This window comes from Notolepis coatsorum (genome assembly GCF_963971535.1).
Source record: "Notolepis coatsorum genome assembly, chromosome: 17".
NCBI classification, from domain to species: Eukaryota; Metazoa; Chordata; class Actinopteri; order Aulopiformes; family Paralepididae; genus Notolepis; species Notolepis coatsorum.
The window spans coordinates 109,948,101-109,949,213 of NC_140181.1; positions in this window are offsets into that span (position 1 = coordinate 109,948,101).

A 1,113-nucleotide genomic window follows, 5' to 3' on the forward strand; every position below is an offset into this window, starting at 1 on the left:
CTGTCTCTTGTCAAGGTCATTATGATTCATGTTACTGTTATTATTGTTGTCGTCGCTGTTGCCATTGTTGTTATTATTATTATTATTATTATTATTATTATTATTATTATTATTATTATTATTATTATTATTATTATTATTATTGTACTGTTATGTTCTGTTTTATGTATGAAAATAAAATAAAATAAAAACATTTATATATATATAAAAAAAAAAAACGAATTGTATTACTGTGCATTACATTGAAACAACACTAGGTTCCCTAGTACGGTGGTTCTCAAACATTTGGGTCCAAACTGTTTCCCTAGCAACAGAAACCGTCTAAAACCGATGTCTAAGTTGTACCCGCTGTCTGCTTGTCTCTTCCCAGGTTCGCATGGGCTTGATGAGGCCTGACTACTTCAGGAACAACGTCCAGAACAACCCTGTGGTGAGGGACAGCCACGACTGCAGGCCCCTCATCCTCAGCGTCCTGAACCCCCCTGGCTCCGACAGGCTCCCAAACTCCCTGATGCGTCCACGCCGGCCCCAGGAGGTCCTATTGGCCATCGGAGGCTGGGGTGACCGCATCCTGACCATGGAGGCTTACAATATCCGAGCCGGTGGATGGATGGACGTGAGCGTTGAGAGGGAGAGTCCCCGGTTGTGCCACGGCACTGCTTATCTCCACGGTCTGGTCTACTGCATCGGCGGCTGGGACGGCAGAAAGATTCTCAGCAGTGTGCGCAGGTTCAACCCCGTCACTCGCAGCTGGCTGCAGGCGGCTCCCATGGACTCACGCCGCTTGGTGCTCAGCGCGGTCGTGTTGGACGGCTGTATCTACGCCATGGGAGGGAAAGACGGACGTGATGTACTGAACACCGCCGAGCGCTACGAGCCTGAAACCGACCAGTGGACAGTGATCTCACCCATGCTGGAGCACAGGAGCAACGCCGGGGCAGCAGCCCTCCAGGGCAAGGTGGGTGGAACTGAGGGACACAGGGTGCTAGATGAACACAATTACGTTAGATCAGAAATCATAAATGTCTTTATTGCCAAGTAAGCTTGCACATACAAAAGATGTGTCTGGGTCCTTTGGTGCATCAACATTAACAGACAATTAAAGTAGAATGA